Source organism: Alligator sinensis, unplaced genomic scaffold (genome assembly GCF_000455745.1).
Source record: "Alligator sinensis unplaced genomic scaffold, ASM45574v1 scaffold1213_1, whole genome shotgun sequence".
NCBI classification, from domain to species: domain Eukaryota; kingdom Metazoa; phylum Chordata; order Crocodylia; family Alligatoridae; genus Alligator; species Alligator sinensis.
Genome location: NW_005842401.1, coordinates 319351 through 334668, shown reverse-complemented (window position 1 = coordinate 334668; position 15318 = coordinate 319351). Strand labels below are relative to the sequence as shown.

The 15318-nt window shown below is 41.4% G+C and overlaps 1 long non-coding RNA gene across 2 annotated transcripts in view; it reads left to right on the top strand.

Annotated features, from left to right (window-relative positions):
• Nucleotides 1-15318, top strand: part of LOC112551281 — a 190577-nt gene that overhangs the window by 14883 nt on the left and 160376 nt on the right. For both annotated transcript variants that reach the window (XR_003095551.1, XR_003095550.1), the window contains exons 2-3: nucleotides 3184-3255; nucleotides 9407-9453. This is a non-coding gene — a long non-coding RNA (uncharacterized LOC112551281). The remainder of the gene's footprint in view (nucleotides 1-3183; nucleotides 3256-9406; nucleotides 9454-15318) is intronic.

The window sequence follows — 15318 nt, the reverse complement described above, 5'->3', positions numbered from 1 at the left end:
GCGTGGGGGGGGGGTATGGGAGGCCCCCCCCAGCGTGTTCTCCGGTGGACCTGGAAGTCGACCAGACGTGCTTTTGGTGCACTTCCAGGTCTGCTGCCAAACGTTCTGGGGACTCTTCCCTCCCCCCCCCCCCCCGTGTTTCTGTGGGATGCTCCATCCACCCCAGCATTGCAGCATTCACGAGCTGCCTGCTACCTTGAGGCATGTAGGAAAAAATAACATTTAAAGCTGTGTTTATATCCAAATAACCTAATCTGAATCGATTTGGAGGGTTCTGATTTGATTCAGAGAGATTAAAGGGCCTCCTGATTCAATTCAGATTCAGAGATCTGGCCATTGAATTGGACTGAATCTCTGCCAAATCCAGTCGGGGACTGAAGCTTTGCACAGCTCTACTGGGTACTCATTAGGTGGTGGCTCCTCTGCCCTCAGTAGAAGCTCACTCAGCAACAATCCTTCTGTCAGTAGTCCTCTCAGAAGCAATTATCCTGGTAGCAGCCTCCTCAGAAGCAGCTCTTCTCAGCATAGTTTCAACTACCCTCTCCCCAGCCAGTCTCTCCCTGTGTTTTCCCCTAGGCTTCCTGCCCTGGAGTTACAGCTGCCCAATCACGTGCATGCATTCTGTGTGCACAGCCTACTGCAGATCCTTGTCCCAAGAGTGCAAACACCCCTATTGAGCTTGCAAGCTCTTAGGAAACCCTTCGGCACCTTTACACTTATACCTTCAGATGAGCAATCTAATTGCCAAAGTGAGACAGTAGAGGATTGAACACCAGACATTAACTTTCAAATTACTGGCAGCCCAAAGAAGCAGGATGTGTTGAACCAACATGGAACTGGAAATGAAGGGTGAGAGGGTCAGTTCACTCTGTTAGGAACTTAATGTCCAACGCAGAGCGAAGGAGATGAAATTCTAAAAACAATGCTCCCATCATAAGATGTGTGTGTAAAGTATGCTTTTCCATTGTAAACTGTGGACCCTAAAATAGTGTTTATGGCTGCATAATAAATGCTTTTTTTGTTCTGACAATGCTGTTCTATGTCGCTTTAAACACCTGTGGATTGCATGACTCCCAAAGAGGAGTAGGAATTGAAATTCTTTTGGATTCACTGGAATATCCACTGTGGGACTTCAGTGATGATGCAGCCAGATAGCCCTATCTTGGAGCTAGAGCTATGAGACTCACCATTGTAAAAAGCGAGGCTCAGGCCTAATATTAAAAATAGGGCTAACAAACTATTAAAAAAATGTATTGTGGCTCCTCTGCCCTGCTGGGTGGCCTGGAAGCGGCAGTGACAGTGGTGGAGAGGAGCCACAGAGAAGCTCAGGCATGAGACTGGAGAGGGTGCAGGGTAGGCTGTATTTTGCCCATCCCTGGTCAAAACGGATGTGTGAGATTAACTCTTGTTACAAAAATGAATGCGTTAATTTGTTTTGCATTAATCATATATGTTAACTGCAATTAACTGACAGCCCTAATTAAAAATGGTACATTCCCAAGAAGGCTATAGGAAAAGTTGAAATCTAATTCTGTGAACTTGTAATGCATCGCATAATTTCTCTAACTGGATAATATATTTAGATCAATAAATATTTGTTCCTAATATAAGGCAGGAATTTCTTTTGCATAGAAAGGCAGCAATTTTAGCTCTCAGCAGTTCCATGGTCCTATTTGAGGCAGGCATTTTCCATTGGTACCAGTGGCAGATCAAACTAATGACAACAGGATTTTTGGGGAATGTGAAACTTGATAATACATGGCTCCATTTTGTGGGGTTTGAGAGAGGCTATCTTGAGGTTGGGTAAGTATTCTAGATGACCAAGAGTTATCCTGTATAGATAGGAAGTAGGGCTGTGTGAAAGAGCATCATTCCGCTTCGACTTCTGTTTTGACAGAACACTGTTTCGCTTCAAGTTGTTTCATTTTGAAAGCACTTGTTCCATTTTGTTTCGTCAAAACTATTTTGCTGTTTCAACTTTTGCCTGCCCAGTGCCAGGAAGATCGGTGCTGCTGCTGGCCCCAGCTGGCAGCATCAACCTCCTGTCATCTGGCAGGCAGATCGGGGGGCCCGCACCCCCCGGAGGAGTTCAGCACAGCCCTGCAGCCTTCCAGGGGGTGCGAGCAGGCCCCAATCTGCCTGCCATATGACAGGAGGCTGCTGCTGCCAGCTGGGGCCAGGAAGCCTGGCTTTGATACTCAAAATGTCTTGATACTTCCTAAACATTTTGAGTACACTTGTTTCATTTCAAAGCTGTTTTGAAGGCTTTTGTTTCCTTTTGATTTTGCTGTTTTGAGCTCAAAACACATCGAAACAGCTTCAAAACCAAACACAAGGTGAAATTTTGCACAACCCTGATAGAAACATGGTTACTCATGACCAGTATACCATGATATAGTGAATTCTAAAGCACATTCTTGCTCTTAGGGTCAAATTGCCTTCAGCAAAAACTGAAGATCATATGAAGCCTTTTTCACTATGGTTCAAATAACATAGTGACTCAATAGCCTCAGTTAGATAGAGCAAGAAATATTGTTGAATGCGACTTTCCTTTTTGCAGATGTAGACACTTGACAAAGGATCTCTCTTGTTGGGCAAGATAGAAGTGTGATTCATTTATATTATTTCAGCGCTATCATGAATACTAGTACAGCTATATGAAATACAAATATCTATCTGGTAGGAGCCCTGCTTAGGATTGATGGCTGGATGTTTCTCTTCCATACTGTTTGATATTTTACATCTGGATGAGCTGTTTGTCTGAATGACAGTATAAGGTAGAACTCCCTGAATGACATAGTGCATATTAGGTTCTTTGGGTAAATCTGATATCTTTTATTAGACCAAATAAAATAGTTGGAAAAATTCTTACCAAGCTTTTGTGCACAAATGTCCTCTGTCGGGCTGAGGAAGCATCTGCAGATGGCCTGTGCTTGTCCTGGATGGAGTGGTAAAGCATCCAGGGGCCAGTACATACGTCCTTAGACCAACACGGCTACAACCTAAACCCCTGCACCAGTGCATGTTATACTTTTGTGGACTCATTGGCTCAGATACAGCTTAAAGGCCGCAACATTGCTCCTGATGACAATTTGTTTGTCTCTGCTGGTTATTGGTGTTTGGAGCCTCTCTAGTAACCCAGGTTTTTCTCATAATTTCTACTTTTATATTTCCTATCAACAGTATCATCAGCAACGTGTATGCATGCGAGAAGGAGGGGGAGAAAGAAGAAAAAGGAGGAGGCTGTCTGCCCACGTAAGTCTAATATCTTCAGGATGGTCACTCGGGGACCACCAGGACAAATTAAAAATGTTTCTGGTAAGAATTCACTTGAGGGGCTTCCTATGCCTGCCCTGCTCCTACCATTTATCATGATCTACTTTTCCAAGCAGTAGGGTAACCCTGAGAAGCATTTCTCTGTGGAGGTCTGTTGAAAGGCCTAATTCTTTTCAATGTGGATGTGTGTTGTTTATTTATGGTGCTGCTGCTGCAGCAGGCATGGGGCCTCTGCAAAGGAATACAGAGCTCTATAAGATAATAATACAGCCAGAAGCCTTTCTATGTGTTCATGTCACAAAAGGCCCTTCAGAGAGAAACAGTTTTAGTGCATAAAGAATGAAGTGTTATTTCAGAATCCAGAGATTGCAATCTTTTAACACTACAATTGAATGATTTGTTCATATTTTTTGTAATAGATTGTGCAATGCAATATGCCTCCTTGCTTGCTTAGAGACAATTTAAAATATTTAATGCTTAAAATGGAAAGATTGCACAGAGCTCATTGAAAGAGCGACATAAATACAAAAAAAACTTTCCCCTTTTTTCTATTCATTTGGTAGCTCTAAGAGATGGGGATACAAAGCTTTGAAAATGGCAGTTAGAAGGTGGGGTGGGAAAAAGTCTTGTAATGGTTAAATTCTTGACCTGAGGGATATGTTCTAATATCAGAAACCACATAGAAGAGAGAATAGAACAGAACATTTTTTGTCTCCTTCGGGGACCACTTGAACTTGCAGAATTTTTATGTTTGCATCAATAGTTCTGATATGTGGTTTTAAATCCCTTTTATTTTTTGAAAAATCTTGTTTCTGTCCAAAGGCTAGCTGTGGTCTTTTTAGCAAACTGACTGAGATTATTGATCCTAAAGGAAAAGAAGAAGAGAAAAGTCTATAAGCTATTTATTTGCAACAGAGTGGAGATACTTTCTAAATCGAGAAGTTTTATGACAATGGGCAAATCTTACTGAGTGGTCAAGAGGGTAGGTGGCTAGAAACAAGGCTTAGAATGAAAACTAATGCACAGTGGAAGATGAAACACGCAAGGTACTGAACAGAGCTGATTAGAAAATGCAACTTTTGTTCTGTGGGAAATTCTAAGCCTTATATTTGATTTCACCCTGAATCAAAACAAAAAGCCAAAATTATAATTTTTATTTGTCATGGAACACAAATTTCAAAGAACTGTGGTTTAGAAATAGTTAAAGTTGTAATATAATATGTTACTTTGGAATTATGGGTCGAAACTCTGGGTTTTTAAATAAATTGTATACTCTGGGATTTCTCTCTCAGCTCATTGGTTGAACAGCACCTTGTTGCACTGACTCTAGACCAATTCAGGCAGGCCTTGTGACTCAAGAAATGAAAATCCTCCACAATCACACACCTTCTTCTGCTCCAGTGAGGATGGAAATAAATGGCAACAGGTCCATACCTCTCACAGCATACAGTCTCTGATGGTCCAGCATAGATTTGGGCTGGGTTTATTAGGCATCAGCTAAGGCTCTACTTCCCTTCCACTTTTTTCTATGCTTTTCTACTCTTCTGTGTAAGTAGGGGGAATATCGTGTATGAGGATTCTGCCACCCCTATATAGGAAATAATGGTGTGGCTTATGGGAAGAACTGTAAATAAACTGCCTCCCCTACTCGTCTCTAGAATAATTTTCTCTATAAACCTAACCTTTTAAAACTGAACCACAGCAGGATTTTCCCTTTGGCAAGAAGCCTTGAAATGATGCACACTTTGTATTTCAACTGTGAATGTCAAGGGGACTGCTTACCATTTGCAAATGAAGTGCTTGCAAGGACATGGTTAGATGTGGCCTTCAAGCTCTCAAGTGCACAGACAGCCCAGGTATGGCTCATCACAAACTGATCTCTGTTCCCTTCAGAATTTCAGAAACTTATATAACACAGTAAAATTAGATACACACTGCCCTGTTTACCAGCTTTCAGATGAATTCACATATGTGGGGAGTGGGTCACATAATAATGTGACAAGTATATTCAGGAAAGCTAACTTTGCAGTAAAGCACTGGAAGTATAGATTTTTTTATTTTATTTTTTTTTTAGGGGCAGCCAGTTAGGCTTTTAGGTTAATTAATTGGTATCCAACCTAGGCCTTGAAAACAATATAATCTATTCACCTGACAAAAGTTACCAAAATATAGAGGACATATATAGAGGTTCCAATACAAATCTTTCCCCATTGTTGACTTGTGCATTGTCTGAGATACCACACATACACAAACACAATGATTAGTCTTTCTAATTGATGGTTAAATCAATGGAAAGACCCTGCATAGAGTTCTTTATTATTATTATTATTATTATTATTATAAAAGATTGTGCTCCTTTAAATCTCAGACTTAACATAACACGCCATATAACAAAAGCAAAGACAGGAGCCTAATTTTGCTGACACTTTATACTGGTAAATCTGACACCAGCTGAACAGCATATATCCCTCAAGACCAGACATTCTTGTCTATAAACCCAGACCCAGACCTTCTTGTCTCTACACCTCACCTCTAGAGAAATTAGCTACCTGTTGCTATGGAAGTTAACTTTTTTAACAATAACCTCAATCAATTCACCTACCTAGGTGACACAGCTATGAAATCTCTTGTGGTCATTTTACATGGATACTACCTAGATGGAGAATCGGTGGAAGAATTCTCAATGTTGACTTACTAAGGCAGGGAGGGTTTTTGCTTTTGGGGCAGATATTTTTACTTCATCTGTCAGAGTCAGTGGCTGAGTAAGAAATAGTTAGTGTTGTGGGAAGGGCAAAACACAGCTTCCATTCTTTAAATTGGATTGTTTAGGCATTGTTCTTGCACAGCTCCCCTCCTACATGGCTAGGGTATAAGCGTTTCCTCTTGTTTCACTCTACTTTAACCACTGGCCTGTGTCAGTGGCCCTCTTTTCCTCTTATGTTCACAACATATCAAACTTGTGTACATATAATAAACTATTTCCTTGCTGTTTGGTATCTCCCCATTTCTCCATTCTACATACCTATACTGGAAATGTTTTTCTTAATGTGACAGGTTTGAGAAATGAAAAAGTATGATTCAATGTAGAAAAAGCAGATAATTCCAGAGTTGGCAGCTGTTGTGGCAAAAAAACTTTGCAGTACCACAGCTTGGGGATCTGCAGTAACACTTCAAACCTCAAAAGTAGTGATGAGTCTTAAATGGATTTCTTATTCATGCTTTCTTATTTATGGTTTACTGGTCCTTATTAAGAAGCCAAAATTTAGTATTATTTTTAGAAATTTAATAAAAATTAGTGTAATTGGACATTATAGGAATTTATATTCGTTGTTATTTATTCAAATATAGAACACATTTTTGACTAGCTGCAGCTAAAAAGTCACCTCAAATAATACATCCTTGCATCGGCTAGTTTTTTCTTAAGTAGCTTGGTTATGCCTTTTTCTGGTGTGGTGTTTTATTTCTGCACAGTATATTGTCACATTTTGCAAAATGTCAGGTAATTAAAGGGAATTAGTTAGCTGTGATTAGCTTCACACCAAAAAGAAGGCAGGGTAGTTACGTACCTTTATAGACTAACTAAATAAGATTTATATAGAGCATAAGCTTTTTGTGAATTGGAGCTTACTTCATCAGACTTCAGAATCAGGCTTTGATTGACTGTGCATGCTCAGATGCTGCTCGGGTCACCCTACATGACTCACTCTTGTGACACCCTACATGACTCCCATTTTGAAGACAAGAATATGCCATCCCAATTTTATTTTCTGGGAAAATATCTATGAATATTTTACCCATGTCTCTCTCTGGCATTTTTTTGTTAGGAAATCAGAAAAAGCAGTAGAGATCAGCCAAAATCATATTCCCATTTGTTGCACATTAGTAGTGTTTAAAAAAAAAAAAAAATTGCATAGATGGTAACAAAGGTAGATGTGCATGAGGTCTTGGCTTGTTCTCAGACAAATCAATCATAGGAAAAATGGATACATTTATCAAAATGTGCTTGTCTGTGTCACAAAGAAGAATATCAATGGTTTGATAGTTCTTCTTTCATATAAAGCAGAAAAACCCCAAAACTACATGGGTACAGGTGCCTTCCAAATAACCATATTTAGTAAGAATATTCTAATATAATAAAAGGCATAGTCTGTCTGTGTATGTCCATCCATAACAGTTTTGGGCAACTGTGCATGCATTGCTTAGAGGACGGGGCATGCGTTTGGCTGCATGTGCTGGGCTGTGTAGGCCAAAGTTTGTGGTGGTGGTGAACATGCCCTAGGTGCCCAAGCAGTGGGGCTTCCCCACACTTCCCTGCCTGAGAGTGAAGAGGGGAGGAAATCACGGTGGCAGCACCCCCCCCACCGCCCAGCCCCGATTACCCCCCCCCCAATAGTCAGCAGGGAAGAGGAGGTGGCGGGCAGAGAGGGAGGGAGGCAGATGCGGAGCAGTGGAGGGGGCCAGACCTGGAGCAGCAGGGACCAGGGGGGTAGAGCATGATGGACCCAGAGCAGCGGGGGGGCGGGGTCGGGCAGTGCTGGACCTGGAGCAGTGGAGGGGAGAGTAGAGTGGGGCCAGACCCAGATCGGCGGTGGGGGAAGTAGAGCAGGGCTGGACCCAGAGTGGTGGGGGTGTGGAGCAGGGCCGGACCTGGAGCAGTGGGGCAGGGGGCGGGGCTGCTCGCCCCCTCTCCATGTCATTCTTGATGGCCAGTCTGCTAGTATAAATATAAAATACCTATCTTAATGCATATTATTGTTCTGTTTGATTTTTGATGGTTTCTAAATGATGGGGCAGAATAAGTGCCATTAGAGGCCTCACTAACTACTTAAAGGGATACTATTGTAGGTCTGTGTAACAGTTAACTATGTCACCTGCTTTCTTTACATTAGTCTGAGACTCAATAAGGCTTTATTCCTTTTCAAGGACTTTGGAAAATTCTTGTACTGTACTTAGAATATCCCTACTTTTTTGCTTTCCAATTCCAAATTTCTACATAGACATGCTAGCCTGCAGTTTGATCAAGTTTGTGGTGCTATGCCAAAATTTCATATTACCCTAATAACATATAGGTACTTGAATGGCAGTGCTTTTGCTGTAGTAAAAGTACTAATGTTATGCAAATAAATCTGATATCCTCTATTGAATTAATTAGGGGTGTCAGTCGCAGTTAACTTACATGATCAACACAAAAGCAAATTAACGTGTTAATTTTTTAAAATTGCATTAATTGTACACATCATTTTGACCAGTGGAGTGCACTAGCTCTGGACCAGCTGAAACCCATATGCATAGCCCCGGCTCTGGTCAACCCTATGCCTGCACCAGAATTGCCCGCCCATGCTGAGCAGTAGCAGCAGCTGGGCAGAAGCTGCTATTCAGCTCTGGGGGGAAAGGTGGCCTCTCTCCCTCACCGTTGCTGGGCCCTTGTTGCTGAAGCCACCAAGAGCCTGCGCCCAGGTTGCCCTGTGGCTCTTCTCTGCTGCCATCACCACTGCCTCCGGGCTGCCCAGCGGGACAGCAGTGGCAGTGCAGAGGAGCTGCAAGGCAGCCTGGGCGCAGGCTCTGGATGGCTGCAGTATGAAGGGCCTGACAGAGGTGAGGGGGAGGGACTGCTTTTCCTCTGCACTGAGCAGCAGCTTCTGCCTGGATGGTACTGCTGCTCAGTGTGGGCAGGTGAGTCTGCAGCAAGCGTGGGGTGGGGTTGGGGCTGTTCACATGGGTTTCAGTTGGCTAGGGTGAGTCTGGAGTGTGTGTGGGGTGGGTCAGGGCAGGGGCTGTATGCTGTTGGTAGTGATGGGGAAGACTGCAGGGTGCACAGGCTCTGGGCTGTTGAGTGGGAGGTGCTGCTGACTATTATTTTATTATGTGATTAAAATTGCGATTAATTGCAACTATTTTTTAAATCTCACAATTAATTGTGATTATTTTTTTTAAATCATTTGTCAGCCCTAGAATTAATTAAATGCTTACTTTTAAATACAATGTTACATTCAAGTTGCATAGAAACAGAAGTGAAGGGAGATTTTTGTGGGAGAGAAACATTTGATTCTCTGAGTGGCTAGTGATGGTTTTTGGAAAGAAACAGTTTAGTTCTTATGTAACAACAAAAATATATCTTGTTTTCTTGTAGGTCTAAATGGAACGATGAACTACCATTCAGAGGTACACAAGTTAAGGGTGAGTACAAGCATTACATGTTAACCTGTAGAATAGCTATTACATTGGTAGAAACCCTTGGTGTACAAGTGTTCAAGAAGTTTCTACTGGACCAAAAATGGCAGGCCAAATAGAATCTTCTACCAGCTCCAGTGAAGCAGAAATGGCCTCTGGTAGAGTTTCTCCTAGAGAAATGACCCCTTAGGGTGCAGGTAGAAGTGCCAATTTTTGCTTGATTTGGCCATAGAAAGCAGTCTGTAGTCTTGATCAAATGTAAGTGCATGGCTGCATACTGCTTTAAAAATGGCTGATTGGGTGAAAATCTGACCCCTCACTGGATGACCTGTGCCCTTGGCTGCTGTCAGCTGTCTCCAGGCAGACAGGGGAGCCTGGAAAGCATACTGGAGAGTGTGCAGTGGGACACCCTGCCTGGGTGCTATCACCAGTGCATTCTATCTGCAGAGTGCCCACCCGTACCATGAATACTTGTACAGGGCTCTACCAGGTATGTTTTTCTACTGGGAGAACAAAACTGGTAGAGTTCTCTCAGATCTTTTGAATGCTTTCATTCACCCTATCTCATACAGACTACCCTGTTCATTCACAACTAGCTCTGTACTTCTGCATGGCACTGCACTGTCTAAACACACCCCATGCTATTGCTGTTGTGCACAGACATTTTTGAGGAGAATTGCTGAGAGATGCTTTTAAAATTTTTTCTGTGATCTGACTTAACTGCAAGTATAATAAATAAAAGGCATGTGTCACTATTAAAGAAATGACATTTACATACCTGACAAACCATTGCACTTAGGAACATATGACTGCCTGGGTCATCAAGTCTAGCCCCTGCTATCTTATGGCACTTTGATTCTGTAATTCTAAAACAAGTAACATCAGTATTTTAACATAAACATTTACTTAATTCAGAACTGCTGCCCCTGCTATAGTAGTACAGGCAGTCCTCAGACTTACGATACAATTGGTTCCTGAAAACCACATCTTAAGTCAAAACGTTGTAACTCAGAACCAATTTTTCTCATAGAAACAGTGCTATAAATGGGGGATTGGTTCCTGAACCAAGGCCCGATACCCTATTTTCACCAAAAATAACCCAGAATTTTGTACTCAATCAATTATAGATGAGTAATATAGCTACATTAATGTGTTTATATTGTAAAATAGCGATCATATTGATTTGGAAGGACTTCTTTGAGGAGACTTTGCTGGATGTTTTGAAGGGCTCTTGGTTGGACGTTTTGAAGGGTTCTTGGCTGGATCCTTCTCAGGAGTCTTGGCTGCAGGTTTTTCGGGAGTCTTGCCTGCTTTATTAAACAAAATGTCAAAGGAAGTTTGGATGGATGTTCTCCAGGGAGATGGGATGTCTTGTTCACTGGCATGTCTTGGCATCAGATCAAGCATTATAAAGTTGAAACTGATGGCAGAAAGTTGAAACAGGGTGTCAATTTATAAACATTGTAAGTGACATTCATTGTAACTCGAAATGTCTTAAGTTGAAGACTGCCTGTAATCATTGTCGCATCTAGATTTAAACACCCCTTTGGATTTGTATTATAAAACTCTTGTGCAGACAAGAAGGTTCATGTGTAGAATGCTCACCTCACTAGCTGAGATGCATCCTTGATGGGTCTGATGCTAGGGGAAATGCTCTCTTTCATCTTCTAGGAATGAGGGAAAAGGAAATCCCAAGCAGGAGAGACTGCTTCATGCACTGACCATTCGCGTTCTTCGTGTATCTTCCTCCACCATGTGCTTATGGTAGAGGTTGCTGTTTTCCTTCTGTTCAGCAGTTACTGAGTTGGTCTGTGTTCTAACCAACAGGCAATATACTGTTACAAGTGCTGGGCATGCCTGTTACTTTTAAGAAGGGAGTAGGTTCTGGAAGGAGCTGAGTCCATTGTCAGGGGAGCACCTGACCAGAAAGAGCTTAACTGGGAGATAAGCCCAGGGCCAGACTGCTGACATGGAAGGAGCTCCTGAGCAAGCAGCAGGCAGAGGGAGACTGCAGTTCCAGGGATTATGAGGTGGGGTAGCCTTAGAGCTGAGGTAGGGTCTGGTGGTGGTTTAGGGATGGATACAAGGGGCGGTGGTGGTCTCAACAGGCCCAGGAGCAGGGAAGAGATAGGAACCAAAGAGGACTCAAGGCCAGGAGCTGGGCAGATTGAACAGTAACATCTGCAAGGCATGAGAATGGTGTTGTGGTTGCAGCCATATAATAAGTCCTTAATGTACTGAGTAGTGCCACCTGAATGACAGTATGGGATCAGGGATCCTTGAGGTAGCCTCCCTTTCCAAGGATCTAATAACAGCAAGTCATGGCAGGAGAGGTTGGGGGGAGCAAGCCTGAGAAAGGAGGGCATATTAGGGGATGGGCGGCCACCGGGGGGCATCGTGGCCAGCCCTGGGATCGGCACCTGCTACATATACCTGCTAAACAAAGTGATGTGCAGCATGGCAAGGGTTGCATCCAAAGGAAATTATATGATATGGGCAACTTGGGGGAACATAGAAGTGACCAAGTCTGATTTTTGAGGGCAGTGACTCCTTGGGCTGGTCTGCAAGCACTAGCTTGCATACTGTGTGGTCTGTGGCTCTTGGGGTGTATGTAATTGCAGGATCCATCTCCCAGGAATTTGGACTACAGTTTATTCACAAAATGGAAGGCAGGAAGGAGGGGGCAGTGACATGTGGCAACGTATGGCCCAGGAATAAAGCTTCTGGTCAGGGAGGAACATGGTCTAACTACTTCAGTGATCTCCAACAGTAACAGGGATGTATCATCTGAAAAGTATCACTTCATTCACAGACAGTTAAAACACTTTATATTTTACAAACATTAATAAATATTAATTCCTGATATGAAATCTTAACATTTTTACCTGATGACATTTCTAAAAAATGAGATTATTAAGAAATTTTGCCATTCGGATAGAGAATCAAAATGGGTGAATAAAGAATTGGCAATAAGAAACTGACTGCAGCCTCATAACTATTCACATACAGAAGCATGTGTGCAGGTTCATATTTTAAATAATATGCAAATTGAATACTACATTTTAAAATTGTTTGGTATATAAAAGTTTTAAAACTGATAATTCATTTAAGCACTCAGTTTTAAATTAGTTATTTTATGACTCCTCTCTTTAAGCACAACTCTTCTAAGTTTTTAAGTAAACAAAGCTGCACCTGACAAAAGGAAGTGGCTGGAGGTATATCTTCACAAAGCCCCTGATGATGTTCCCTTGACATGTGCTGTCCCAGTTTTATAAATTAGAAATCTGGTCATCTCAGTTTAGTCTCTAAGCAATGCCAGCTGTCTCCCCTCTCTAACGCTTCTAAGATGCTTTGAAGCTGTTTCTGTATTGTGTTGGCAACATTAGTGCAGAAAGATTTGAAGAATATAATAGCAGCAAAAGGTTACCCAGGCTCACATAATTGACTGTACCAATATAAAATATTGCCTTCTCTCTGTTTTGTAACAAAGTAGATATTGCTTTCTTTCAGATTTGAGGAGAAACAAAAGTAAGGCTAAAATGTCTTTTCTGTTAACTTTCTAAGTTAAAGGCAGCAAATCTATTGCTTTGTGCTCTTTTATGATTATGTAGTGTATTCATCCTTCTACAAAGTTTAAAATATAGTAACCTTCTACCTTAAGAGCTCAAGTATTTCCTTCCAAAAATCAGGGGGCAAATAGTTATTGGGAGGGAAGGGAGGTGGCAGGAAAACCTGTTAGTATAAAGGGAAGGGAAATGAACTTATTCTTTCGTTATTTGTATTCTGTAAAAAAATATATAGTGGCATTCATACCTTGGAGGCACAGGCTGAAAATATTGAACATTTGTTCAAAAGGGAAGTTAAACTGGGAGGCGTGGTTCCAGAAAGGACCATGGGGAAAGAGGTATTTACTGTGGCTTCCATCTTGTATATACACTATAGTAAGCATAAGATTTCATCAGGTAGGAAGGCTGATCATAAAAGAAGAAAGAGGGAGTGAGATGCAGAGGCAATTGGATATGTAGGGAGACCAGGGAACCACTATAACTGATGGCTTTTATTGGGCAAACTGGTGATGGAGCCTGCTCTAAAGGGACTTCAGGACAAATAAAGATTTAAGTGCACAATATAAAGAAATGAATGTCCTGCCCAGAAAAGTTTGAGGGGCCCCAAGGAAATGGCTCTTTCTGTCTAATTACAACAGCATACTCTTTATTTTCTTAAGTGTGTGTTTTTAAGTCAGCCTCTCTTACTGCAGACTATATCACTTGTGAAGTGTGGAAACTGGCTCTTTTTATTGTAAGAGAGAGAATAATTTGGGAAAAAAAATATGAATGATAAATTTTTGAACTGATATTAAAAGCTCAGGCACCAGTTTAGGCATTTCTTCTTCCTACATGTCATAATAAGTTTACCAATTGCATTGTAAATTGCTTGAAATAAAAAGGAAAAAAAAACGTGCACTGCAGCAATAAACTGTTAATCATATGCTAACTTGTACCCAGGGAGCTTTGCTTTTGTGAGACAAATGATTCCTGAGTTTACTGGGGTGGAGGAGGGGAGGCTCCTTTCTTCTTCTGTTTCCATCTGGTCATGAGCAGAGTGTGGGAGGATAATTATTGTGAAAATATAGAGGGAAATTATACTAGGACCTCCAGACTTGTGCACTTTTTGTCTAGCACCCATATTAGGATGTTTATTTAATTCAGGCAGGAAAACAATTCTCAAAGGAATTGAGTAAGTCTGGCTGCAATCCTCCCAATACCTATAAAAATGAGTGTGACGAGATCGACACTCTTAAACAACAGAACTTAAAGGGATGTTTCAGAAGTGCTGTTAATCAGGTATGCACTTTTCAGCTAATTATCTGGCAAGATTTAAAAAAAGAAAAGAAAACAAAACACTTTGGGGCTCATTACAAAACAGCCAATGAGGCAAAGTAAAATAAAAATGCCTCTATGTAAGGCTTCCAACCAAGCAATGAAAGCTCAGAAGAATTCTCAAAAAAATACTAATCATCGTACATATGACTATAGTCCTGTCTGATAAAAGGGAGGGAATAATAAAAACACTAGCTGGCAGGCATTACAGAGGTGAAAGGGATAAGCCTCTGAAGAAATCCATAAATTATTTATTGAAGTTTCCACTGTATACCCAAGAAGCTCACTGGGCTAGTGACAATGATTAAATGTTCAGCATCTACACAGAGATACTGAGGTTTTAATGTACTGAATATTGATTGCATGATGAATCCTAACCGTTTGTTTCCTGCAGTTGTTCACAAGAGAAGAGGAGAGGGAGAAAGGAAAACACTGCATAAGATTTATATAGGCAAAATAGGTTGTTAATGGCTTTGCTGAAAGGACAGCCTCCTTTTTCTGCCTATGTATGTCACTAACAAAGCCTAAAAGCCCTTTAGGCTTGTTAAACTGCATGGCTCATAAGGGTTATTAAGCATGTAGCTTGAATATTACTGTTAGGAAGTGAACTTTCAAATAAAAATATCTGGATCCTAAGGTGATGTTTAAGATAAGGCTTTCTTTTTCTTAAATCATCTTTTAGCACTTGGAAAAGCATCTTTGTTTCCATGAGACTATATACATAGATGTGGCTAGCAATGGACATGATCTTGATAATAATGTTAGCATACAAACATAACTTAGAGCTGGAATCTTCCCTTGGTGGCAATTACCTGTGTAGACCAGTGTTAAACACAGTGAGGTTTCACTCTCAGGAGTTTTATGGCTATCATTCTGTTGCTTGGGTTGAAGTGTCTTTGTTCCCCCTAGACCAGCCATGGGTTTAGCCTCCATGCCTGAGGAAACTTCACCTATACATACGTATATTGATGCATTCCTGGAGCTAGGACTG